This window comes from Oncorhynchus mykiss, chromosome 18 (assembly GCF_013265735.2).
Source record: "Oncorhynchus mykiss isolate Arlee chromosome 18, USDA_OmykA_1.1, whole genome shotgun sequence".
In the NCBI taxonomy this organism is placed as follows: domain Eukaryota; kingdom Metazoa; phylum Chordata; class Actinopteri; order Salmoniformes; family Salmonidae; genus Oncorhynchus; species Oncorhynchus mykiss.
This window is the reverse complement of record NC_048582.1, coordinates 60,615,192-60,642,790: the sequence shown is the minus strand read 5'-3', so window position 1 is coordinate 60,642,790 and position 27,599 is coordinate 60,615,192. Positions and strand designations below refer to the sequence as shown.

The following is a 27,599-nucleotide window of genomic DNA, read 5'->3' as shown; positions in this document are numbered from 1 at the left end:
CAGACCTGAATCCAATTGAGCACATCTGGGACATCATGTCTCGCTCCATCCACCAACGCCACGTTGCACCACAGACTGTCCAGGAGTTGGCGGATGCTTTAGTCCAAGTCTGGGAGGAGATCTCTCAGGAGACCATCCGCCACCTCATCGGGAGCATGTCCAGGCGTTGTAGGGAGGTCATACAAGCACGTGGAGGCCACACACTACTGAGCCTCGTTTTGACTTGTTTTAAGGACATTACATCAAAGTTGGATCAGCCTGTAGTGTGGTTTTCCACTTTAATTTTGAGTGTGACTCCAAATCCAGACCTCTATGGGTTGATAAATTTGATTTCCATTGATCTTTTTTGTGTGGTTTTGTTGTCAGCACATTCAACTATGTAAAGAAAAAAAATATTTAATAAGAATATTTCATTCATTCATTTCATATTATAGAGTTGATTCTACAGTTGGTAGCTGGAAATACTCTCGGGTAACTGCAATACAACTCAAAAGAAGGGTACAGTATGAATACTTTATAAACCACTACAGACCTCACCTTTTTATTCAAAGTATAGTCCTGGCTGTATAGTGATAATACGCAAATAAACACCTGCGCAAACCCGGAATAGATATTAAAACCAGGGTGAAACAGCCTCAATTGGGACCAGGCATGCTCGACTCTCTCTGAGATGCAGACAGCGCTGCGATGGCATGCGCAATCAGAAGCAGAAAATAACTACGCTTGTCCCGAGTGTATTGGTGTTCGAGAAATCGTATCAAACTGAAATGAAAGGGTTATTTTATTAACACAGTTATCCAATGTCGTTGCAATGTCTAGTCGAAAGAGATCGCTATACTCGGACGACAGAGGGGACCGCAAAAGGCACAATGAATCAAAACACGATGTGGAAAAACTCAAGGAACAAGCGACAAAAACTGAACCAAGAAGTGCAAAAGCTGAAGCATGTGAAGACGTAAGTAAACCACACGTGCTTCGGTGGTAACGAACTTGTGGATGAATAAAACATAACAGTGTAGTTGATCGGCCTTGTGATTTACCAAGAAACTGCCTATCATTGTTATATTACTGTAGCTTTCAGCAAAGACAATTTAACTAGATCGGTTCTGTAGCATGGCTCGACAAGGTGCTTTGCCCCTGACTTGAACAGGGGTACCTACCTAAACACAAAGTATATTATCATATTTATTCTCACCACCATTGTTTTCTTTTCCCCTCTATGCAGTTATGAAAAACCTCCTGGATTCATTAAGGTATAGTAAGGGCAGGTCATTATGACTGCTCACTGCCAGGTAAATCATTACTGTGGTAGATGAGCTGTAGCTAGCTAGCTATCAGTAAAGGGATTGCTATGGAAACTGGAATATGTGTCATCTTGCTTCTACTTGAAACACAGGGGCTGTTTTTTTTAGGAAGACTACAAACCAGAGGACTGTATTCCTGCTGATCCAGGAAATGAGGATGCTAGAGACTTCCTGGCTCAGGCCCCCACCAAGGGGCTGTGGATGCCTCAGGGGAAGGGGGTGAAAGTGATGCAGTGTGAGTAGAAACACACAGTTATTATGTGGCACCCTGGGGCCTGCTAAAAAGTCATCACATGTTATTTGTCACATGCATGACTACATCCGGTGTCGACCTTACTGTGAAATGCTTGCTTACAAGCCCTTAACCAACAATGTAGTTCAATAAAGAGTTAAGAACATATTTGCTAAAAATAAAATAATAAGTAACAATAAAATAACAAGGCAGGGGGTACCGGTACCAAGTCAATGTGCTTGGGTACAGGTTAGTCAAGGTCATTTGTACATGTAGGTAGGAGTAAAGTGACTATGCATAGATAATAAACAGCAAGTAGCAGCAGTGTAAAAACAAAGGAGTGGGTCAATGTAAATAGTCCGGGTGGCCATTTGATTCATTGTTCAGCAGTCTTATGGCTTGGGGGTAGAAGCTTTTAAAGGAGCCTTTTGGACTTAGACTTGGTGCTCCGGTACCGTGCAGTAGCAGAGAGAACAGTCTATAGACTGAAGTCTTTTCCAATGTTTTGGGCCTTCCTCTGCATTATATAGTGAAAAGGGTGCCATTTGAGATGAATACCTACCAGGGGAGGACGGCTCACAATAATGTCCGGAACAGAGCAAATTTAATGGCATCATGGAAACCATCAGTGTGCTGAAGATGAAGGAGGACGAGAAGAGGAAGCCACTCTAGACAATTGAGATGCACCCTAAAATGTAGGTAACACAGGAGGTTGGTGGCACCTTAATTGGGGATGTGTTTGATATATTTCATACCTTTCCACTTAATCCACTCCAGCCTTTACCACGAGCCCGTCCTCCCCAATTAAGGTGTCACCAACCTCCTGTGATAACTACATTTTAGGGTGCATCTCAATAGTCTAAAGTGGCTTCCTCTCTTCATCCTCCTTCAACTACAGCACACTGATGTGAAATAACCGTAAAAGAACGTAGTGCTTCTGCGACTGACTGGGATTAAATAGACACTCCTTTATAAGTGGGTCACTATCACAGATCTAGAAAATGTACAGCTTGAAGTGGGCAGAGGTCCATCCATGCTTGTGTGATCATGTACTGCGCTCTATTGAAGTATAGCAGACAGACAAAGAGAGTTGTCTTCACCACTGGATAGTCCTGGTCCTTATCCTCTCAATACTGTCACTTAAATCCAACCCCACTGAGAGAGACAGGAGAGTGGCTATGGGTTCGTCTCAAATGGCACCCTATTCGCTATCTAGTGCATTACTTTTGATCATGGTACACTCATAGGGCTCTGGTCAAAATAATTGCACTATAAAGGGAATTAAGTGGCGTTTGGGACACACTCTAGGCTTAGCTTGATAGACCCATCCCTTTTGAATGAGCTCACGGTCACGTCGGTGTAGCAGAGAGGCTAAGGGATGAACAGGTGTATATGAATCTATTCCACGTTCCAACACTAGCTTGTTTTGGTGATTTCTTAGAGAGCAGGAGGGAGTGTGCTTGTGGTACCAACATGACACTTCTCCCTTGTGCAGGTTGGAGATGCAGCGTTATGGACACAGGACGGGGGACCGAGAGTGTCCCTTCTTCATCAAAGGAAACCAGAACCTGGAGCAGTTCAGAGTGGTGAGTCTCCTCCATCTTTCAACTCATCTCGGTTAACCCAGAACTAAAGTCGTGTGTAATTGGTCAGCTGCTCTATGAAGTTCTGGGTCCATACGTGTTAAGAGATGCTAGAACGAGGAGCTCCACCCTCTCTCTTTGCAAGTTACTGGCAAGTCTATGGGCCGAATTGTCCCCTAACATTCCTATGGGCCGAATTATCCCCTACCATTCCTGTGGGCTGAATTGTCCCCTACCCTTCCTGTGGGCCGAATTGTCCCCTACCATTCCTGTGGGCTGAATTGGGTCTGCTCCTGGTCCCAACCATAACCTGGTCCCAACCATAACCTTGTGGGGAGGTCTGCTCCTGGTCCCAACCATAACCTCGTGGGGACGTCTGCTCCTGGTCCCAACCATAACCTCGTGGGGACGTCTGCTCCTGGTCCCAACCATAACCTGGCGGGCAGGTCTGCTCCTGGTCCCAACCATAACCTTGTGGGGAGGTCTGCTCCTGGTCCCAACCATAACCTGGTCCCAACCATAACCTGGTCCCAACCATAACCTGGTCCCAACCATAACTTTGTGGGGACGTCTGCTCCTGGTCCCAACCATAACCTCGTGGGGACGTCTGCTCCTGGTCCCAACCATAACCTGGCGGGCAGGTCTGCTCCTGGTCCCAACCATAACCTTGTGGGGAGGTCTGCTCCTGGTCCCAACCATAACCTGGTCCCAACCATAACCTGGTCCCAACCATAACCTTGTGGGGACGTCTGCTCCTGGTCCTAACCATAACCTGGTCCCAACCATAAGCTTGTGGGGACGTCTGCTCCTGGTCCCAACCATAACCTCGTGGGGACGTCTGCCCCTGGTCCCAACCATAACCTCGTGGGGACGTCTGCCCCTGGTCCCAACCATAACCTCGTGGGGACGTCTGCTCCTGGTCCCAACTATAACCTCGTGGGGACGTCTGCTCCTGGTCCCAACCATAACCTTGTGGGAACGTCTGCTCCTGGTCCCAACCATAACCTCGTGGGGACGTCTGCTCCTGGTCCCAGCCATAACCTGGCGGGGAGGTCTGCTCCTGGTCCCAACCATAACCTGGCGGGCAGGTCTGCTCCTGGTCCCAACCATAACCTGGTCCCAACCATAACCTTGTGGGGAGGTCTGCTCCTGGTCCCAACCATAATCTGGTCCCAACCATAACCTTGTGGGGACGTCTGCTCCTGGTCCCAACCATAACCTGGCGGGCAGGTCTGCTCCTGGTCCCAACCATAACCTTGTGGGGAGGTCTGCTCCTTGTCCCAACCATAACCTGGTCCCAACCATAACCTGGTCCCAACCATAACCTCGTGGGTACGTCTGCTCCTGGTCCCAACCATAACCTGGCGGGCAGGTCTGCTCCTGGTCCCAACAATAACCTGGTCCCAACCATAACCTCGTGGGGACGTCTGCTCCTGGTCCCAACCATAACCTGGTCCCAACCATAACCTGGTCCCAACCATAACCTTGTGGGGACGTCTGCTCCTTGTCCCAACCATAACCTGGTCCCAACCATAACCTGGTCCCAACCATAACCTTGTGGGGACGTCTGCTCCTTGTCCCAACCATAACCTGGTCCCAACCATAACCTTGTGGGGACGTCTGCTCCTTGTCCCAACCATAATCTGGTCCCAACCATAACCTTGTGGGGACGTCTGCTCCTGGTCCCAACCATAACCTGGCGGGCAGGTCTGCTCCTGGTCCCAACCATAACCTTGTGGGGAGGTCTGCTCCTTGTCCCAACCATAACCTGGTCCCAACCATAACCTGGTCCCAACCATAACCTCGTGGGTACGTCTGCTCCTGGTCCCAACCATAACCTGGCGGGCAGGTCTGCTCCTGGTCCCAACAATAACCTGGTCCCAACCATAACCTCGTGGGGACGTCTGCTCCTGGTCCCAACCATAACCTGGTCCCAACCATAACCTGGTCCCAACCATAACCTTGTGGGGACGTCTGCTCCTTGTCCCAACCATAACCTGGTCCCAACCATAACCTGGTCCCAACCATAACCTTGTGGGGACGTCTGCTCCTTGTCCCAACCATAACCTGGTCCCAACCATAACCTTGTGGGGACGTCTGCTCCTTGTCCCAACCATAATCTGGTCCCAACCATAACCTTGTGGGGACGTCTGCTCCTGGTCCCAACCATAACCTGGCGGGCAGGTCTGCTCCTGGTCCCAACCATAACCTTGTGGGGAGGTCTGCTCCTTGTCCCAACCATAACCTGGTCCCAACCATAACCTGGTCCCAACCATAACCTCGTGGGTACGTCTGCTCCTGGTCCCAACCATAACCTGGCGGGCAGGTCTGCTCCTGGTCCCAACAATAACCTGGTCCCAACCATAACCTCGTGGGGACGTCTGCTCCTGGTCCCAACCATAACCTGGTCCCAACCATAACCTGGTCCCAACCATAACCTTGTGGGGACGTCTGCTCCTTGTCCCAACCATAACCTGGTCCCAACCATAACCTGGTCCCAACCATAACCTTGTGGGGACGTCTGCTCCTTGTCCCAACCATAACCTGGTCCCAACCATAACCTTGTGGGGACGTCTGCTCCTTGTCCCAACCATATCCTGGTCCCAACCATAACCTGGTCCCAACCATAACCTGGTCCCAACCATAACCTGGTGGGGAGGTCTGCTCCTGGTCCCAACCATAACCTGGTCCCAGCCATAACCTGGTCCCAACCATAACCTGGGCCCAACCATAACCTGGCGGGGAGGTCTAGGTGCCTGACTGCCTTGGACCATGAGCATGCTTGCTTGATGCAACTGGATACATTAAGGGTGCGTCCCAAATCACACCCGTTTCCCCATTTGTGCACTACTTTTGACCAGGGCCCATAGGGATTTGGTCAAAAGTAGTGCACTACATTGGGAAATGGGTGGCATTTGGGATGCACCCAGCATCTCTATCCTCTGCAGCTGGATGCTTCTGGACTCAGCAGATTCACACAGTGCAGTTGTTCTGTAGCCCTGCTTGCTACGATGCCACTGCAATGATTAACATAAGTGCAAGCGTATCTTATTTTCATACATTCCATTGTGATACAACAACCGGATTTTAAAATGCTGATGTGGCAGAGGAGAGCATTGAATGGGGGGGAATAATGTTGCCTAAGAGCAGTAGCTGAATGGCGTTTTATCTCGCCATGCTTGTTATCATTGGAGTGTTTGCAATGTGTGTTATCCTGTACATTTAGTAAAGAAGTACCTAAACCATCTCTTTCTTGTAGGCACACGAAGACCCAATGTACGACATGATCAGAGAAAACAAACAGAATGAAAAAGAAACTACCTTCTGGTTTTATTATCAACATTCTGTTTGGATAGATGTCTCCTCTGCTGTTTGGATAGATGTCTCCTCTGCTGTTTGGATAGATGTCTCCTCTGCTGTTTGGATAGATGTCTCCTCTGCTGTTTGGATAGATGTCTCCTCTGCTGTTTAGATAGATGTCTCCTCTGCTGTTTAGATAGATGTCTCCTCTGCTGTTTGGAGGTGATCATAGTTAATGTAGTCTGGACTGTATACTGTGCTGTATGGAGGTGATCATAGTTAATGTAGTCTGGACTGTATACTGTGCTGTATGGAGGTGATCATAGTTAATGTAGTCTGGACTGTATACTGTGCTGTATGGAGGTGATCATAGTTAATGTAGTCTGGACTGTATACTGTGCTGTTTGGAGGTGATCATAGTTAATGTAGTCTGGACTGTATACTGTGCTGTTTGGAGGTGATCATAGTTAATGTAGTCTGGACTGTATACTGTGCTGTTTGGAGGTGATCATAGTTAATGTAGTCTGGACTGTATACTGTGCTGTATGGAGGTGATCATAGTTAATGTAGTCTGGACTGTATACTGTGCTGTTTGGAGGTGATCATAGTTAATGTAGTCTGTGCTGTTTGGAGGTGATCATAGTTAATGTAGTCTGGACTGTATACTGTGCTGTATGGAGGTGATCATAGTTAATGTAGTCTGGACTGTATACTGTGCTGTTTGGAGGTGATCATAGTTAATGTAGTCTGGACTGTATACTGTGCTGTTTGGAGGTGATCATAGTTAATGTAGTCTGGACTGTATACTGTGCTGTATGGAGGTATTCATAGTTAATGTAGTCTGGACTGTATACTGTGCTGTATGGAGGTGATCATAGTTAATGTAGTCTGGACTGTATACTGTGCTGTTTGGAGGTGATCATAGTTAATGTAGTCTGGACTGTATACTGTGCTGTATGGAGGTGATCATAGTTAATGTAGTCTGGACTGTATACTGTGCTGTATGGAGGTGATCATAGTTAATGTAGTCTGGACTGTATACTGTGCTGTATGGAGGTGATCATAGTTAATGTAGTCTGGACTGTATACTGTGCTGTATGGAGGTGATCATAGTTAATGTAGTCTGGACTGTATACTGTGCTGTATGGAGGTGATCATAGTTAATGTAGTCTGGACTGTATACTGTGCTGTATGGAGGTGATCATAGTTAATGTAGTCTGGACTGTATACTGTGCTGTATGGAGGTGATCATAGTTAATGTAGTCTGGACTGTATACTGTGCTGTTTGGAGGTGATCATAGTTAATGTAGTCTGGACTGTATACTGTGCTGTTTGGAGGTGATCATAGTTAATGTAGTCTGGACTGTATACTGTGCTGTATGGAGGTGATCATAGTTAATGTAGTCTGGACTGTATACTGTGCTGTATGGAGGTGATCATAGTTAATGTAGTCTGGACTGTATACTGTGCAGTATGGAGGTGATCATAGTTAATGTAGTCTGGACTGTATACTGTGCTGTTTGGAGGTGATCATAGTTAATGTAGTCTGGACTGTATACTGTGCTGTATGGAGGTGATCATAGTTAATGTAGTCTGGACTGTATACTGTGCTGTATGGAGGTGATCATAGTTAATGTAGTCTGGACTGTATACTGTGCTGTATGGAGGTGATCATAGTTAATGTAGTCTGGACTGTATACTGTGCTGTATGGAGGTGATCATAGTTAATGTAGTCTGGACTGTATACTGTGCTGTTTGGAGGTGATCATAGTTAATGTAGTCTGGACTGTATACTGTGCTGTATGGAGGTGATCATAGTTAATGTAGTCTGGACTGTATACTGTGCTGTATGGAGGTGATCATAGTTAATGTAGTCTGGACTGTATACTGTGCTGTTTGGAGGTGATCATAGTTAATGTAGTCTGGACTGTATACTGTGCTGTATGGAGGTGATCATAGTTAATGTAGTCTGGACTGTATACTGTGCTGTTTGGAGGTGATCATAGTTAATGTAGTCTGGACTGTATACTGTGCTGTTTGGAGGTGATCATAGTTAATGTAGTCTGGACTGTGTACTGTGCTGTTTGGAGGTGATCATAGTTAATGTAGTCTGGACTGTATACTGTGCTGTATGGAGGTGATCATAGTTAATGTAGTCTGGACTGTATACTGTGCTGTATGGAGGTGATCATAGTTAATGTAGTCTGGACTGTATACTGTGCTGTATGGAGGTGATCATAGTTAATGTAGTCTGGACTGTATACTGTGCTGTTTGGAGGTGATCATAGTTAATGTAGTCTGGACTGTATACTGTGCTGTATGGAGGTGATCATAGTTAATGTAGTCTGGACTGTATACTGTGCTGTATGGAGGTGATCATAGTTAATGTAGTCTGGACTGTATACTGTGCTGTTTGGAGGTGATCATAGTTAATGTAGTCTGGACTGTATACTGTGCTGTTTGGAGGTGATCATAGTTAATGTAGTCTGGACTGTATACTGTGCTGTATGGAGGTGATCATAGTTAATGTAGTCTGGACTGTATACTGTGCTGTATGGAGGTGATCATAGTTAATGTAGTCTGGACTGTATACTGTGCTGTTTGGAGGTGATCATAGTTAATGTAGTCTGGACTGTATACTGTGCTGTATGGAGGTGATCATAGTTAATGTAGTCTGGACTGTATACTGTGCTGTATGGAGGTGATCATAGTTAATGCAGTCTGGACTGTATACTGTGCTGTTTGGAGGTGATCATAGTTAATGCAGTCTGGACTGTATACTGTGCTGTATGGAGGTGATCATAGTTAATGTAGTCTGGACTGTATACTGTGCTGTATGGAGGTGATCATAGTTAATGTAGTCTGGACTGTATACTGTGCTGTATGGAGGTGATCATAGTTAATGTAGTCTGGACTGTATACTGTGCTGTTTGGAGGTGATCATAGTTAATGTAGTCTGGACTGTATACTGTGCTGTATGGAGGTGATCATAGTTAATGTAGTCTGGACTGTATACTGTGCTGTATGGAGGTGATCATAGTTAATGTAGTCTGGACTGTATACTGTGCTGTTTGGAGGTGATCATAGTTAATGTAGTCTGGACTGTATACTGTGCTGTATGGAGGTGATCATAGTTAATGTAGTCTGGACTGTATACTGTGCTGTATGGAGGTGATCATAGTTAATGTAGTCTGGACTGTATACTGTGCTGTGTGGAGGTGATCATAGTTAATGTAGTCTGGACTGTATACTGTGCTGTTTGGAGGTGATCATAGTTAATGTAGTCTGGACTGTATACTGTGCTGTTTGGAGGTGATCATAGTTAATGTAGTCTGGACTGTATACTGTGCTGTTTGGAGGTGATCATAGTTAATGTAGTCTGGACTGTATACTGTGCTGTATGGAGGTGATCATAGTTAATGTAGTCTGGACTGTATACTGTGCTGTATGGAGGTGATCATAGTTAATGTAGTCTGGACTGTATACTGTGCTGTATGGAGGTGATCATAGTTAATGTAGTCTGGACTGTATACTGTGCTGTTTGGAGGTGATCATAGTTAATGTAGTCTGGACTGTATACTGTGCTGTTTGGAGGTGATCATAGTTAATGTAGTCTGGACTGTATACTGTGCTGTATGGAGGTGATCATAGTTAATGTAGTCTGGACTGTATACTGTGCTGTTTGGAGGTGATCATAGTTAATGTAGTCTGTGCTGTTTGGAGGTGATCATAGTTAATGTAGTCTGGACTGTATACTGTGCTGTATGGAGGTGATCATAGTTAATGTAGTCTGGACTGTATACTGTGCTGTTTGGAGGTGATCATAGTTAATGTAGTCTGGACTGTATACTGTGCTGTTTGGAGGTGATCATAGTTAATGTAGTCTGGACTGTATACTGTGCTGTATGGAGGTATTCATAGTTAATGTAGTCTGGACTGTATACTGTGCTGTATGGAGGTGATCATAGTTAATGTAGTCTGGACTGTATACTGTGCTGTTTGGAGGTGATCATAGTTAATGTAGTCTGGACTGTATACTGTGCTGTATGGAGGTGATCATAGTTAATGTAGTCTGGACTGTATACTGTGCTGTATGGAGGTGATCATAGTTAATGTAGTCTGGACTGTATACTGTGCTGTATGGAGGTGATCATAGTTAATGTAGTCTGGACTGTATACTGTGCTGTATGGAGGTGATCATAGTTAATGTAGTCTGGACTGTATACTGTGCTGTATGGAGGTGATCATAGTTAATGTAGTCTGGACTGTATACTGTGCTGTATGGAGGTGATCATAGTTAATGTAGTCTGGACTGTATACTGTGCTGTATGGAGGTGATCATAGTTAATGTAGTCTGGACTGTATACTGTGCTGTATGGAGGTGATCATAGTTAATGTAGTCTGGACTGTATACTGTGCTGTTTGGAGGTGATCATAGTTAATGTAGTCTGGACTGTATACTGTGCTGTTTGGAGGTGATCATAGTTAATGTAGTCTGGACTGTATACTGTGCTGTATGGAGGTGATCATAGTTAATGTAGTCTGGACTGTATACTGTGCTGTATGGAGGTGATCATAGTTAATGTAGTCTGGACTGTATACTGTGCAGTATGGAGGTGATCATAGTTAATGTAGTCTGGACTGTATACTGTGCTGTTTGGAGGTGATCATAGTTAATGTAGTCTGGACTGTATACTGTGCTGTATGGAGGTGATCATAGTTAATGTAGTCTGGACTGTATACTGTGCTGTATGGAGGTGATCATAGTTAATGTAGTCTGGACTGTATACTGTGCTGTTTGGAGGTGATCATAGTTAATGTAGTCTGGACTGTATACTGTGCTGTTTGGAGGTGATCATAGTTAATGTAGTCTGGACTGTATACTGTGCTGTTTGGAGGTGATCATAGTTAATGTAGTCTGGACTGTATACTGTGCTGTTTGGAGGTGATCATAGTTAATGTAGTCTGGACTGTATACTGTGCTGTATGGAGGTGATCATAGTTAATGTAGTCTGGACTGTATACTGTGCTGTATGGAGGTGATCATAGTTAATGTAGTCTGGACTGTATACTGTGCTGTATGGAGGTGATCATAGTTAATGTAGTCTGGACTGTATACTGTGCTGTATGGAGGTGATCATAGTTAATGTAGTCTGGACTGTATACTGTGCTGTTTGGAGGTGATCATAGTTAATGTAGTCTGGACTGTATACTGTGCTGTATGGAGGTGATCATAGTTAATGTAGTCTGGACTGTATACTGTGCTGTATGGAGGTGATCATAGTTAATGTAGTCTGGACTGTATACTGTGCTGTATGGAGGTGATCATAGTTAATGTAGTCTGGACTGTATACTGTGCTGTATGGAGGTGATCATAGTTAATGTAGTCTGGACTGTATACTGTGCTGTATGGAGGTGATCATAGTTAATATAGTCTGGACTGTATACTGTGCTGTTTGGAGGTGATCATAGTTAATGTAGTCTGGACTGTATACTGTGCTGTATGGAGGTGATCATAGTTAATGTAGTCTGGACTGTATACTGTGCTGTTTGGAGGTGATCATAGTTAATGTAGTCTGGACTGTATACTGTGCTGTTTGGAGGTGATCATAGTTAATGTAGTCTGGACTGTGTACTGTGCTGTTTGGAGGTGATCATAGTTAATGTAGTCTGGACTGTATACTGTGCTGTATGGAGGTGATCATAGTTAATGTAGTCTGGACTGTATACTGTGCTGTTTGGAGGTGATCATAGTTAATGTAGTCTGGACTGTATACTGTGCTGTTTGGAGGTGATCATAGTTAATGTAGTCTGGACTGTATACTGTGCTGTTTGGAGGTGATCATAGTTAATGTAGTCTGGACTGTATACTGTGCTGTATGGAGGTGATCATAGTTAATGTAGTCTGGACTGTATACTGTGCTGTATGGAGGTGATCATAGTTAATGTAGTCTGGACTGTATACTGTGCTGTTTGGAGGTGATCATAGTTAATGTAGTCTGGACTGTATACTGTGCTGTTTGGAGGTGATCATAGTTAATGTAGTCTGGACTGTATACTGTGCTGTTTGGAGGTGATCATAGTTAATGTAGTCTGGACTGTATACTGTGCTGTATGGAGGTGATCATAGTTAATGTAGTCTGGACTGTATACTGTGCTGTTTGGAGGTGATCATAGTTAATGTAGTCTGGACTGTATACTGTGCTGTATGGAGGTGATCATAGTTAATGTAGTCTGGACTGTATACTGTGCTGTTTGGAGGTGATCATAGTTAATGTAGTCTGGACTGTATACTGTGCTGTATGGAGGTATTCATAGTTAATGTAGTCTGGACTGTATACTGTGCTGTTTGGAGGTGATCATAGTTAATGTAGTCTGGACTGTATACTGTGCTGTATGGAGGTGATCATAGTTAATGTAGTCTGGACTGTATACTGTGCTGTATGGAGGTGATCATAGTTAATGTAGTCTGGACTGTATACTGTGCTGTATGGAGGTGATCATAGTTAATGTAGTCTGGACTGTATACTGTGCTGTTTGGAGGTGATCATAGTTAATGTAGTCTGGACTGTATACTGTGCTGTTTGGAGGTGATCATAGTTAATGTAGTCTGGACTGTATACTGTGCTGTTTGGAGGTGATCATAGTTAATGTAGTCTGGACTGTATACTGTGCTGTTTGGAGGTGATCATAGTTAATGTAGTCTGGACTGTATACTGTGCTGTATGGAGGTGATCATAGTTAATGTAGTCTGGACTGTATACTGTGCTGTATGGAGGTGATCATAGTTAATGTAGTCTGGACTGTATACTGTGCTGTATGGAGGTGATCATAGTTAATGTAGTCTGGACTGTATACTGTGCTGTATGGAGGTGATCATAGTTAATGTAGTCTGGACTGTATACTGTGCTGTTTGGAGGTGATCATAGTTAATGTAGTCTGGACTGTATACTGTGCTGTATGGAGGTGATCATAGTTAATGTAGTCTGGACTGTATACTGTGCTGTATGGAGGTGATCATAGTTAATGTAGTCTGGACTGTATACTGTGCTGTATGGAGGTGATCATAGTTAATGTAGTCTGGACTGTATACTGTGCTGTATGGAGGTGATCATAGTTAATGTAGTCTGGACTGTATACTGTGCTGTATGGAGGTGATCATAGTTAATATAGTCTGGACTGTATACTGTGCTGTTTGGAGGTGATCATAGTTAATGTAGTCTGGACTGTATACTGTGCTGTATGGAGGTGATCATAGTTAATGTAGTCTGGACTGTATACTGTGCTGTTTGGAGGTGATCATAGTTAATGTAGTCTGGACTGTATACTGTGCTGTTTGGAGGTGATCATAGTTAATGTAGTCTGGACTGTGTACTGTGCTGTTTGGAGGTGATCATAGTTAATGTAGTCTGGACTGTATACTGTGCTGTATGGAGGTGATCATAGTTAATGTAGTCTGGACTGTATACTGTGCTGTTTGGAGGTGATCATAGTTAATGTAGTCTGGACTGTATACTGTGCTGTTTGGAGGTGATCATAGTTAATGTAGTCTGGACTGTATACTGTGCTGTTTGGAGGTGATCATAGTTAATGTAGTCTGGACTGTATACTGTGCTGTATGGAGGTGATCATAGTTAATGTAGTCTGGACTGTATACTGTGCTGTATGGAGGTGATCATAGTTAATGTAGTCTGGACTGTATACTGTGCTGTTTGGAGGTGATCATAGTTAATGTAGTCTGGACTGTATACTGTGCTGTTTGGAGGTGATCATAGTTAATGTAGTCTGGACTGTATACTGTGCTGTTTGGAGGTGATCATAGTTAATGTAGTCTGGACTGTATACTGTGCTGTATGGAGGTGATCATAGTTAATGTAGTCTGGACTGTATACTGTGCTGTTTGGAGGTGATCATAGTTAATGTAGTCTGGACTGTATACTGTGCTGTATGGAGGTGATCATAGTTAATGTAGTCTGGACTGTATACTGTGCTGTTTGGAGGTGATCATAGTTAATGTAGTCTGGACTGTATACTGTGCTGTATGGAGGTATTCATAGTTAATGTAGTCTGGACTGTATACTGTGCTGTTTGGAGGTGATCATAGTTAATGTAGTCTGGACTGTATACTGTGCTGTATGGAGGTGATCATAGTTAATGTAGTCTGGACTGTATACTGTGCTGTATGGAGGTGATCATAGTTAATGTAGTCTGGACTGTATACTGTGCTGTATGGAGGTGATCATAGTTAATGTAGTCTGGACTGTATACTGTGCTGTATGGAGGTGATCATAGTTAATGTAGTCTGGACTGTATACTGTGCTGTATGGAGGTGATCATAGTTAATGTAGTCTGGACTGTATACTGTGCTGTTTGGAGGTGATCATAGTTAATGTAGTCTGGACTGTATACTGTGCTGTATGGAGGTGATCATAGTTAATGTAGTCTGGACTGTATACTGTGCTGTATGGAGGTGATCATAGTTAATGTAGTCTGGACTGTATACTGTGCTGTATGGAGGTGATCATAGTTAATGTAGTCTGGACTGTATACTGTGCTGTTTGGAGGTGATCATAGTTAATGTAGTCTGGACTGTATACTGTGCTGTATGGAGGTGATCATAGTTAATGTAGTCTGGACTGTATACTGTGCTGTATGGAGGTGATCATAGTTAATGTAGTCTGGACTGTATACTGTGCTGTTTGGAGGTGATCATAGTTAATGTAGTCTGGACTGTATACTGTGCTGTATGGAGGTGATCATAGTTAATGTAGTCTGGACTGTATACTGTGCTGTATGAAGGTGATCATAGTTAATGTAGTCTGGACTGTATACTGTGCTGTATGGAGGTGATCATAGTTAATGTAGTCTGGACTGTATACTGTGCTGTTTGGAGGTGATCATAGTTAATGTAGTCTGGACTGTATACTGTGCTGTATGGAGGTGATCATAGTTAATGTAGTCTGGACTGTATACTGTGCTGTATGGAGGTGATCATAGTTAATGCAGTCTGGACTGTATACTGTGCTGTTTGGAGGTGATCATAGTTAATGTAGTCTGGACTGTATACTGTGCTGTATGGAGGTGATCATAGTTAATGTAGTCTGGACTGTATACTGTGCTGTATGGAGGTGATCATAGTTAATGTAGTCTGGACTGTATACTGTGCTGTATGGAGGTGATCATAGTTAATGTAGTCTGGACTGTATACTGTGCTGTTTGGAGGTGATCATAGTTAATGTAGTCTGGACTGTATACTGTGCTGTATGGAGGTGATCATAGTTAATGTAGTCTGGACTGTATACTGTGCTGTATGGAGGTGATCATAGTTAATGTAGTCTGGACTGTATACTGTGCTGTTTGGAGGTGATCATAGTTAATGTAGTCTGGACTGTATACTGTGCTGTATGGAGGTGATCATAGTTAATGTAGTCTGGACTGTATACTGTGCTGTATGGAGGTGATCATAGTTAATGTAGTCTGGACTGTATACTGTGCTGTATGGAGGTGATCATAGTTAATGTAGTCTGGACTGTATACTGTGCTGTATGGAGGTGATCATAGTTAATGTAGTCTGGACTGTATACTGTGCTGTATGGAGGTGATCATAGTTAATGTAGTCTGGACTGTATACTGTGCTGTATGGAGGTGATCATAGTTAATGTAGTCTGGACTGTATACTGTGCTGTTTGGAGGTGATCATAGTTAATGTAGTCTGGACTGTATACTGTGCTGTTTGGAGGTGATCATAGTTAATGTAGTCTGGACTGTATACTGTGCTGTAGGGAGGTGATCATAGTTAATGTAGTCTGGACTGTATACTGTGCTGTATGGAGGTGATCATAGTTAATGTAGTCTGGACTGTATACTGTGCTGTATGGAGGTGATCATAGTTAATGTAGTCTGGACTGTATACTGTGCTGTATGGAGGTGATCATAGTTAATGTAGTCTGGACTGTATACTGTGCTGTATGGAGGTGATCATAGTTAATGTAGTCTGGACTGTATACTGTGCTGTTTGGAGGTGATCATAGTTAATGTAGTCTGGACTGTATACTGTGCTGTATGGAGGTGATCATAGTTAATGTAGTCTGGACTGTATACTGTGCTGTTTGGAGGTGATCATAGTTAATGTAGTCTGGACTGTATACTGTGCTGTATGGAGGTGATCATAGTTAATGTAGTCTGTGCTGTTTGGAGGTGATCATAGTTAATGTAGTCTGTGCTGTTTGGAGGTGATCATAGTTAATGTAGTCTGGACTGTATACTGTGCTGTTTGGAGGTGATCATAGTTAATGTAGTCTGGACTGTATACTGCGCATAGGGCTCTTTTAAAAGGACAGTTCTTCTGTAACTTGTCTTTGTTACATCAATTCAGAAAAGCAATTTTGCAGCACGATCACAGGGGACCTAACGATTATTGTTGTTTTTCTCCCAACACTGCTGATGCTAAGCTGTGGTGATCATCGGCTTCTGTAGACTGTTACTTTCCAGTTAGTTCCAGTAAATGTGTCATTCGAGTGAACGATCCCTTTCATTTTCCAACTGTTTCAATCAGAATTGTTTATTATTAATTGAGAGCCTTTGAGCACAGAAGAAGAATAACAACCAACTAATGTGAAATTAAAGGCTGCCATCAAAGGACACACCCCCTGGGTCATCGGAGGACACACCCCCCTGGTCATCTGAGGACACCCCCCTGGTCATCGGAGGACACACTGAAGTCAATGCCCTAATTGAATTCGATTAAATCGATCTCATCCTGATAGCTGTCAGAGCACTAAATCAAACGGGTGAATAAAAGTATGTTTAAAAATGGTTCTGAACGACGTTGAAAGTGAACTTGGGTGTCTGGGGAGAAGTTTTAAAGTGCCATCTGAGCTGATGAAAGTGTAACATGCGATGTATGATAGGAGAGAGGCCGAGTGTGTTCTACAGGATCTTATGAGCTGATCAAATGAATGCTATGATGATGTGAGAGACTGAGTGAAATGTGACAGTGGTAGACAGAGCCCAATGAGCTCTAGTGCACTAGATAGGGAAACAGCCTTGGCAAAAGGACCCACGAGGACCCATCCGCTCTGCCTCACAGTCCTTGCCTTGAACAGTCCTAATGATTACTTCACTGTCCTCTGGGTGGATGATGTCAACGTGGATGAGAACAATGCTCCTCCAGCTCCACAGATGAATTATTAATGAAGCTTGGGAACAGCCGTGTTGGAAGTTTGGGTTGTATTCAGTGTCTTGTAACTTGCACAAGCGCTCTTGTTTCTCTCTGAGCATACCGAATCAATGGAAATGTAACGTTTTGGGCTAATCAAAGAACAGGGAGGCCTTTGTCTCTCAGTTGTTTGATCATTGGGTTTCTTGATATATTCATATTTTATTGCTGGCTACTCTGCTGGCTGCCTGAAACAAGATCTATCTCTGTCTCGCTCTCTCTGTCTCGCTCTCTCTGTCTCGCTCTCTCTGTCTCGCTCTCTCTGTCTCTGTCTCGCTCTCGGTCTCGCTCTCTCCGTCTCCCTCTCGCACTTTCCGTCTCCATCTCGCTCTCTCTGTCTCCCTCTCTCTGTCTCCCTCTCTCTCGCTCCCTCGGTCTCCCTCTCGCTCGCCCTCTCGCTCTCCCTCTCCGTCTTACTTTCCGTCTCGCTCTCCATCTCGCTCTCTCTGTCTCCCTCTCGCTCTCTCTGTTTTCCTCTCCGTCTCGCTCTCCGTCTCGCTCTCCGTCTCGCTCTCTCTGCTCCCTCTCCGTCTCCCTCTCGCTCTCTCCGTCTCCCTCTCGCGCTCTCCATCTCCCTTTTGCTCTCTCCCTCGCTCTCCGTCTCGCTCTCCGTCTCGCTCTCCGTCTCGCTCTCTCTGTCTCCCCCTCGCTCTCTCTGTTTTCCTCTTGCTCTCTCTGTTTCCCTCTCGCTCTCCCTCTGTCTCGCTCTCCGTCTCGCTCTCTCGGTCTCCCTCTCGCTCTCCCTCTCGCTCTCCCTCTTTGTTTCCCTCTCGCTCTTTCTGTTTCCCTCTCGCTCTCCCTCCGTCTTGCTCTCTCTGTCTCGCACTCCCTCTGTCTCGCTCTCTCTGTCTCCCTCTCTGTCTCCCTCTCTGTCTCGCTCTCCCTCTGTCTCCCTCTCTGTCTCCCTCTCGCTCTCCGTCTCGCTCTCCCTCTCGCTCTCTCTGCTCCCTCTCGGTCTCCCTCTCGCTCTCTCCGTCTCCCTCTCGCTCTCTCCATCTCCCTTTTGCTCTCTCCCTCGCTCTCCGTCTCGCTCTCCGTCTCGCTCTCCGTCTCGCTCTCTCTGTCTCCCCCTCGCTCTCTCTGTTTCCCTCTCGCTCTCCCTCTGTCTCGCTCTCCGTCTCCCTCTCGCTCTCCCTCTGTCTCGCTCTCCGTCTCGCTCTCTCGGTCTCCCTCTCGCTCTCCCTCTCGCTCTCCCTCTTTGTTTCCCTCTCGCTCTTTCTGTTTCCCTCTCGCTCTCCCTCCGTCTTGCTCTCTCTGTCTCGCACTCCCTCTGTCTCGCTCTCTCTGTCTCGCTCTCCCTCTCTGTCTCCCTCTCTGTCTCCCTCTCTGTCTCCCTCTCTGTCTCCCTCTCTGTCTCCCTCTCTGTCTCCCTCTCTGTCTCCCTCTCGCTCTCCCTCTCCCTCTCGCTCTCCCTCTCGCTCTCCCTCTCTGTCTCCCTCTCGCTCTCTGTCTCACTCTCGCTCTACCTCTCCATCTCCCTCTCTGTCTCGCTCTCGCTCTCTGTCTCCCTCTCGCTCTCTCTGTCTCACTCTCGCTCTACCTCTCCATCTACCTCTCTGTCTCGCTCTCTCCGTCTCCCTCTCGCTCTCTGTCTCGCTCTCTCCGTCTCCCACTCACTCTCTGTCTCCCTCTCACTTTCTCCGTCTCCCCCTCGCTCTCTCCATCTCGCTCTCTCCATCTCCCTCTCGCTCTCTCCGTCTCCCTCTCGCTCTCAGTCTCCCTCTCGCTCTCTCCGTCTCCCTCTCGCTCTGTCTCCCTCTCGCTCTCTCCGTCTCCCCCTCGCTCTCCCTCTCGCTCTCCCTCTTTGTTTCCCTCTCGCTCTTTCTGTTTCCCTCTCGCACTCCCTCTGTCTCGCTCTCTCTGTCTCGCTCTCTCTGTCTCGCTCTCTCTGTCTCCCTCTCTGTCTCGCTCTCCCTCTCTGTCTCCCTCTCGCTCTCCCTCTCTGTCTCCCTCTCGCTCTCTCTCACTCTCGCTCTACCTCTCCATCTCCCTCTCTGTCTCGCTCTCTGTCTCCTTCTCGCTCTCTCTGTCTCCCTCTCGCTCTCTCGGTCTCCCTCTCGCTCTCTCCCTCTCCCTCTCGGCCTCCCTCTCGCTCTCTCGGTCTCGCTCTCGCTTTCCGTCTCGCTCTCCCTCTCACTCTCTTTGTCTCCCTCTCGCTCTCTGTCTCCCTCTCGCTCTCTGTCTCGCTCTCTCCGTCTCCCTCTCGCTCTCTGTCTCGCTCTCTCCGTCTCCCACTCATTCTCTGTCTCCCTCTCACTTTCTCCGTCTCCCCCTCGCTCTCTCCATCTCCCTCTCGCTCTCTCCGTCTCCCTCTCGCTCTCAGTCTCCCTCTCGGTCTCCCTCTCGGTCTCCCTCTCGCTCTCCCTCTCGGCCTCCCTCTCGGCCTCCCTCTCGGTCTCGCTCTCGCTTTCCGTCTCGCTCTCCCTCTCACTCTCTCCGTCTCCCTCTCGCTTTCTCCATCTCCCTCTCGCTCTCTCCATCTCCCTCTCGCTCTCTCCGTCTCCCTCTCGGTCTCCCTCTCGCTCTCTCCGTCTCCCTCTCGCTCTCAGTCTCCGTCTCCCTCTCGCTCTCTCTGTCTCCCTCTCGCTCTGTCTCCCTCTCGCTCTCTCCGTCTCCCCCTCGCTCTCCCTCTCGCTCTCCCTCTTTGTTTCCCTCTCGCTCTTTCTGTTTCCCTCTCGCACTCCCTCTGTCTCGCTCTCTCTGTCTCGCTCTCTCTGTCTCCCTCTCTGTCTCGCTCTCCCTCTCTGTCTCCCTCTCGCTCTACCTCTCTGTCTCCCTCTCTGTCTCCCTCTCGCTCTCGCTCTCCCTCTCTGTCTCCCTCTCGCTCTCTCTCACTCTCGCTCTACCTCTCCATCTCCCTCTCTGTCTCGCTCTCGCTCTCTGTCTCCCTCTCGCTCTCTCTGTCTCACTCTCGCTCTACCTCTCCATCTCCCTCTCTGTCTCGCTCTCTGTCTCCTTCTCGCTCTCTCTGTCTCCCTCTCGCTCTCTCGGTCTCCCTCTCGCTCTCTCCCTCTCCCTCTCGGCCTCCCTCTCGCTCTCTCGGTCTCGCTCTCGCTTTCCGTCTCGCTCTCCCTCTCACTCTCTTTGTCTCCCTCTCGCTCTCTGTCTCCCTCTCGCTCTCTGTCTCGCTCTCTCCATCTCCCTCTCGCTCTCTGTCTCGCTCTCTCCGTCTCCCACTCATTCTCTGTCTCCCTCTCACTTTCTCCGTCTCCCCCTCGCTCTCTCCATCTCCCTCTCGCTCTCTCCGTCTCCCTCTCGCTCTCAGTCTCCCTCTCGGTCTCCCTCTCGCTCTCCCTCTCGGCCTCCCTCTCGGCCTCCCTCTCGGTCTCGCTCTCGCTTTCCGTCTCGCTCTCCCTCTCACTCTCTCCGTCTCCCTCTCGCTTTCTCCATCTCCCTCTCGCTTTCTCCATCTCCCTCTCGCTCTCTCCATCTCCCTCTCGCTCTCTCCGTCTCCCTCTCGGTCTCCCTCTCGCTCTCTGTCTCCCTCTCGCTCTCTGTCTCCCTCTCGCTCTCTCCCTCTCCCTCTCGGTCTCCCTCTCGCTCTCTCGGTCTCGCTCTCGCTTTCCGTCTCGCTCTCCCTCTCACTCTCTTTGTCTCCCTCTCGCTCTCTGTCTCGCTCTCTCCGTCTCCCTCTCGCTCTCCGTCTCCCACTCATTCTCTGTCTCCCACTCATTCTCTGTCTCCCTCTCACTTTCTCCGTCTCCCCCTCGCTCTCTCCATCTCCCCCTCGCTCTCTCCGTCTCCCTCTCGCTCTCTCCGTCTCCCTCTCGCTCTCAGTCTCCCTCTCGCTCTCAGTCTCCCTCTCGCTCTCAGTCTCCCTCTCGCTCTCAGTCTCCCTCTCGCTCTCAGTCTCCCGCTCGCTCTCAGTCTCCCGCTCGCTCTCAGTCTCCCGCTCGCTCTCAGTCTCCCGCTCGCTCTCAGTCTCCCGCTCGCTCTCAGTCTCCCGCTCGCTCTCAGTCTCCCGCTCGCTCTCAGTCTCCCGCTCGCTCTCAGTCTCCCTCTCGCTCTCCGTCTCCCTCTCGCTCTCCGTCTCCCTCTCGCTCTCACTCTCTCTGTCTCCCTCTCGCTTTCTCCAACTCCCTCTCCCTCTCGGCCTCCCTCTCGCTCTCTCGGTCTCGCTCTCGCTTTCCGTCTCGCTCTCCCTCTCACTCTCTCTGTCTCCCTCTCGCTTTCTCCGTCTCCCTCTCGCTCTCTCCGTCTCCCTCTCGGTCTCGCTCTCTGTCTCCCTCTCGCTCTCTGTCTCCCTCTCGCTCTCTGTCTCGCTCTCTCCGTCTCCCTCTCGCTCTCTGTCTCGCTCTCTCCGTCTCCCTCTCGCTCTCTGTCTCGCTCTCTCCGTCTCCCACTCACTCTCTCCGTCTCCCACTCACTCTCCGTCTCCCACTCACTCTCCGTCTCCCACTCACTCTCTCCGTCTCCCACTCACTCTTTCCGTCTCCCACTCACTCTCTCTGTCTCCCTCTCACTTTCTCCGTCTCCCCCTCGCTCTCAGTCTCCCTCTCGCTCTCAGTCTCCCTCTCGCTCTCAGTCTCCCTCTCGCTCTCAGTCTCCCTCTCGCTCTCAGTCTCCCTCTCGCTCTCAGTCTCCCTCTCGCTCTCTCCGTCTCCCTCTCGCTCTCAGTCTCCCTCTCGCTCTCAGTCTCCCTCTCGCTCTCAGTCTCCCTCTCGCTCTCAGTCTCCCTCTCGCTCTCAGTCTCCCTCTCGCTCTCAGTCTCCCTCTCGCTCTCCCTCTCCAATTCCCTCTCACTCTCTCCGTCTCCCTCTCACTCTCCCTCTCCGTCTCCCTCTCGCTCTCTCCGTCTCCCTCTCACTCTCCCTCTCCAACTCCCTCTCACTCTCTCCGTCTCCCTCTCACTCTCCAACTCCCTCTCACTCTCTCCGTCTCCCTCTCACTCTCCCTCTCCAACTCCCTCTCGCTCTCTCCGTCTCCCTCTCACTCTCCCTCTCCAACTCCCTCTCACTCTCTGTCTCCCTCTCACTCTCCCTCTCTGTCTCCCTCTCGCTCTCTGTCTCACTCTCGCTCTACCTTTCCATCTCCCTCTCTGTCTCCCTCTCGCTCTCTCTGTCTCCCTCTCGCTCTCTCTGTCTCCCTCTCGCTCTCTCTGTCTCCCTCTCGCTCTCTCGGCCTCCCTCTCGCTCTCCCTCTCGGCCTCCCTCTCGCTCTCTCCGTCTCCCTCTCACTCTCCCTCTCCGTCTCCCTCTCGCTCTCTGTCTCGCTCTCTCCGTCTCCCTCTCGCTCTCTGTCTCGCTCTCTCCGTCTCCCACTCGCTCTCTCCGTCTCCCACTCACTCTCTCCGTCTCCCACTCACTCTCTCCGTCTCCCACTCACTCTCTCCGTCTCCCTCTCACTTTCTCCGTCTCCCACTCACTCTCTCTGTCTCCCACTCACTCTCTCTGTCTCCCTCTCACTCTCTCCGTCTCCCTCTCACTCTCCAACTCCCTCTCGCTCTCTCCGTCTCCCTCTCACTCTCCCTCTCCAACTCCCTCTCACTCTCTGTCTCCCTCTCACTCTCCCTCTCCAACTCCCTCTCGCTCTCTCCGTCTCCCTCTCGCTCTCTCCGTCTCCCTCTCGCTCTCTCCGTCTCCCTCTCGCTCTCTCCGTCTCCCTCTCGCTCTCTCCGTCTCCCTCTCGCTCTCTCCGTCTCCCTCTCGCTCTCTCCGTCTCCCTCTCGCTCTCTCCGTCTCCCTCTCGCTCTCTCCGTCTCCCTCTCGCTCTCTCCGTCTCCCTCTCGCTCTCTCCGTCTCCCTCTCGCTCTCTCCGTCTCCCTCTCGCTCTCTCCGTCTCCCTCTCGCGCTCTCCGTCTCCCTCTCGCGCTCCCACTCGCTCTCCCTCTTTGTTTCCCTCTCGCTCTTTCTGTTTCCCTCTCACTCTCCCTCCGTCTCGCTCTCTCTGTCTCGCACTCTCTCTGTCTCGCTCTCTCTGTCTCGCTCTCTGTCTCGCTCTCTGTCTCGCTCTCTGTCTCGCTCTCTGTCTCGCTCTCTCTGTCTCGCTCTCTCTGTCTCGCTCTCTCTGTCTCGCTCTCTCTGTCTCGCTCTCTGTCTCGCTCTCTGTCTCGCTCTCTGTCTCGCTCTCTGTCTCGCTCTCTGTCTCGCTCTCTGTCTCGCTCTCTGTCTCGCTCTCTCTGTCTCGCTCTCTCTGTCTCGCTCTCTCTGTCTCCCTCTCTGTCTCCCTCTCTGTCTCCCTCTCTGTCTCCCTCTCTGTCTCCCTCTCTGTCTCCCTCTCGCTCTCCCTCTCGCTCTCCCTCTCGCTCTCCCTCTCGCTCTCCCTCTCGCTCTCTCTGTCTCCCTCTCGCTCTCTCTGTCTCCCTCTCGCTCTCTCTGTCTCCCTCTCGCTCTCTCTGTCTCCCTCTCGCTCTCTCTGTCTCCCTCTCGCTCTCTGTGTCTCCCTCTCGCTCTCTCGGCCTCCCTCTCGCTCTCCTTCTCGGCCTCCCTCTCGCTCTCTCCGTCTCGCTCTCGCTTTCCGTCTCACTCTCTCTGTCTCCCTCTCTCCGTCTCACTCTCCCTCTCCAACTCCCTCTCGCTCTCTCGTCTCACTCTCCCTCTCGCTCTCTCCGTCTCACTCTCCCTCGCTCTCTCCGTCTCCCTCTCCCTCGCTCTCTCCGTCTCCCTCTCACTCGCTCTCTCCGTCTCCCTCTCACTCGCTCTCTCCGTCTCCCTCTCACTCGCTCTCTCCGTCTCCCTCTCACTCGCTCTCTCCGTCTCACTCTCCCTCTCCAACTCCCTCTCGCTCTCTCGTCTCACTCTCCCTCTCGCTCTCTCCGTCTCACTCTCCCTCGCTCTCTCCGTCTCCCTCTCGCTCTCTCCGTCTCCCTCTCACTCTCCCTCTCCAACTCCCTCTCGCTCTCTCCCTCTCGCTCTGTCCGTCTCCCTCTCGCTCTCTCCCTCTCGCTCTCTACCTCTCGCTCTCTCCCTCTCGCTCTGTCCGTCTCCGTCTCGCTCTCTCGCTCTCTCCCTCTCGCTCTCTCCCTCTCGCTCTGTCCGTCTCCCTCTCACTCTCTCGGTCTCGCTGTCTCGGTCTCGCTCTCGGTCTCCCTCTCGCTCTCTCGGTCTCGGTCTCCCTCTCGCTCTCTCTCCCTCTTACTCCCTCTGTCTCCCTCTCGGTCTCCGTCTCCCTCTCGCTCTCTGTCGCCCTCTTGCTCTCCGTCTCGCTCTCTGTCTTGTTCTCGCTGTTTCTCTCTCGCTCTGTCTCGGTCTCTCTCTCGATGACCCACTTTAGCACCAGCTGAAAACACCTTTCAGCCCATCCTAATCCCCATATGACACATACTCAGTACTCACCAGCTGTCAGCTGACAATCGCTGATAATATACTTGATTCACAACCAGGGACACTTCTGAGTGAATGAGTGGAAATCTGAGATGGCTTCTGATTCTGGAGGGAAAAGTCAGACGTTAGGAGGACATGATGTTTGTGTGTCTGATGAAACATATTTCACCTTTCAGAAGATACTGTTTCACACCTTGCCCCTCTGCTCGAATGGTTCTAACCCATCTGACTCTCTTCCCTCCCTTCTACCCCCTCTGTCTCTCCAACTCCCACTCCCTGTCTCCCTCCGGCCACCCACTCTCTCTCAATTCAATTCAATTCAATTCAAGGGCTTTATTGGCATGGGAAACATGTGTTAACATTGCCAAAGCAAGTGAGGTAGACAACATACACTATCCACCCCCCACTCTCTCTCTCTCTCTCCACCCCCCACTCTCTCCCTCTCCAACCCCCACCCCCCACTCTCTCTCTCTCCACCCCCCACTCTCTCTCTCTCCACCCCCCACTCTCTCTCCACCCCCCACTCTCTCTCCAACCCCCACCCCCCACTCTCTCTCTCTCTCTCTCTCCACCCCCCACTCTCTCTTTCCAAACCCCACCCCCCACTCTCTCTCTCTCCACCCCCCACTCTCTCTCCACCCCCCACTCTCTCTCTCTCCACCCCCCACTCTCTCTCTCTCCACCCCCCACTCTCTCTCTCTCCACCCCCCACTCTCTCTCTCCAACCCCCACCCCCCACTCTCTCTCTCCAACCCCACTCTCTCTCCAACCCCATCCCCGCTCACTCTCTCTCTCTCTCCACCCCCACTCTCTCTCTCTCTCTCCAACCCCCACCCCCCACTCTCTCTCTCTCCAACCCCACTCTCTCTCCAACCCCATCCCCGCTCTCTCTCTCTCCACCCCCCACCCCCCACTCTCTCCCTCCTACCCCTACTCCCACCTACCTCTCTCCAGGATCCAGCAGCTGCAGCAGCTCCTGCAGGATGCTACCTCTTCCTCTGACAGGTCCTCCTCCACCAGTGAGAGCAAGAAGAGGAAACACAAGAAAAAGAAAGAAAATAAGAAAAAGAAACACCACAAGTTCTCCAAAACCAGTGACTGTTCTGAGTCTGACTGAGCCGTTGGAACCTTCCTGGATTGTTCTTGCAGGGAGAGGTGACTACACTACACTGCAGTGTCTGTCAGTCAGTGAGCGGCTACGGTGGTTCTTACCCAATGGCTCAGTGTCGCTTCAATGGTGCATTATGAAGTGCACACTAGATGACCCTCTTTGGTTCAGCCTTCCCCTCTGCCTTCCTTCCCTCCACCTTTAAATAATGCATGACTTGTCCCATCCCTCATATGGTTAATGGGTTCATTAGTCCTCTACTCCATTAGATCATACCGAATAGGATCCTATGGACGTGCAGTGGTGATTGTGAATGTAGGGCCCCTCAGGAGAGGAACTCTAACAGCATTGGTAATGACATGTTATTTGTCACATGCGCTGAATAAAATGGGTGTAGACCTTCCAGTGAAATGCTTCCTGACAAGCTTTCTTAACAGAATTAAGTAACAAGATCAAAACATGAGAAATAAAACACACAAGAATTAAGCTATTATACAGGGAGTACCAGTACCATATACAGGGAGTACCAGTACCATATACATGGAGTACCAGTACCATATACAGGGAGGACCAGTACCATATACAGGGAGTACCATATACAGGGAGTACCAGTACCGTATACAGGGAGTACCAGAACCATATACAGGGAGTACCAGAACCATATACAGGGAGTACCAGTACCGTATACAGGGAGTACCATATACAGGGAGTACCAGTACTGTATACAGGGAGTACCAGAACCATATACATGGAGTACCAGTACCATGTACATGGAGTACCAGTACCATATACAGGGAGTACCATATACAGGGAGTACCAGAACCATATACAGGGAGTACCATGTACATGGAGTACCAGTACCATATACAGGGAGTACCAGTACCATATACAGGGAGTACCATATACAGGGAGTACCATAAACAGGGAGTACCAGTGCCATATACAGGGAGTACCAGAACCATATTCAGGGAGTACCAGAACCATATACAGGGAGTACCAGAACCATATACAGGGAGTACCAGTACCATATACAGGGAGTACCAGTACCATATACAGGGAGTACCAGAACCATATACAGGGAGTACCAGAACCATATACAGGGAGTACCAGTACCATATACAGGGAGTACCAGTACCGTATACAGGGAGTACCATATACAGGGAGTACCAGAACCATATACAGGTAGTACCAGAACCATATACAGGGAGTACCAGTAGCATATACATGGAGTACCAGTACCATATACAGGGAGTACCAGAACCATATACAGGGAGTACCAGTACCATATACAGGGAGTACCATATACAGGGAGTAGCAGTAGCATATACAGGGACTACCATAAACAGGGAGTACCAGTGCCATATACAGGGAGTACCAGAACCATATACAGGGAGTACCAGTATCATATACATGGAGTACCAGAACCATATACAGGGAGTACCAGAACCATATACAGGGAGTACCAGTACCATATACATGGAGTACCAGAACCATATACAGGGAGTACCAGTATCATATACAGGGAGTACCATATACAGGGAGAACCAGTACCATATACAGGGAGTACCAGTATCATATACAGGGAGTACCAT

At 48.7% G+C, this 27,599-nt stretch overlaps 1 pseudogene; it reads left to right on the top strand.

The window, feature by feature from the left end:
* Positions 1–636: 636 nt before the first annotated feature.
* LOC110496651 lies at positions 637–26,535 on the top strand (annotated as a pseudogene).
* Positions 26,536–27,599: the final 1,064 nt, after the last annotated feature.